This window comes from Phascolarctos cinereus, unplaced genomic scaffold, assembly GCF_003287225.1.
Source record: "Phascolarctos cinereus isolate Bilbo 61053 unplaced genomic scaffold, phaCin_HiC Scaffold_7;HRSCAF=346, whole genome shotgun sequence".
NCBI classification, from domain to species: domain Eukaryota; kingdom Metazoa; phylum Chordata; class Mammalia; order Diprotodontia; family Phascolarctidae; genus Phascolarctos; species Phascolarctos cinereus.
Window position 1 is genome coordinate 147,710,742 of NW_027556180.1, and position 722 is coordinate 147,711,463.

The window sequence follows — 722 nt, forward strand, 5'->3', positions numbered from 1 at the left end:
GTTATTGAACACATTAGATATTCCTCCTAGCTTCATGTCATCCATAAGTTTCATAAGCATGCTGTCTTTACCTTTATCTGAGTTATTGATTAAAATTGTCAAACAAATAGTGCCAAGCTCAGAGCTCTAGGGCATTCCACTAGAGATCTTCTTCTGGGTCAGGGATTCCTACCCTAAGGTCCAGTAGTTTCATAGATAGATTTCAGGGGGTCTCTAAAATTTCACTAAACCCTAACTGAAATTTAGGAGAAGTTTACCTCTTCATTTTATCAACAAAGAAATTGTGAGAGACTTTGTCAAATGCTTTACTGAAATCCAGACATATTAAATCTATGGCACTCCGTAACCCAACTTAGTAGTGACACTGTTACAAAAAAAAAATAAGATTAGCTTGACATGATTTCTTCTTATTGGGCCTATTCTGGCTTTTAGTGAAGTTTGCTTTCTTTTCTAAGTTCTCAATATCATCTCTTTATTAATGCCTCCTATATTTTCCCCCAGAAATCTAAGTTAATCTAACAGTTTAAATAATCCGTTTTATTCTAAACAAAGAAGTGCAAGCCTAAATTTTAGGCAAGATGCTTTACTTTTTTATTCCAAAGAAGATTATCAAGTGTCTAGAGAAATGTAAGTCAGTCAATTAAACCTACGCCTCCAGTTGTGAAATCAAGGTATAAATGCTCTGGTTGACAAAATAGTCTGGTTGACAAATAAGTCTGCTA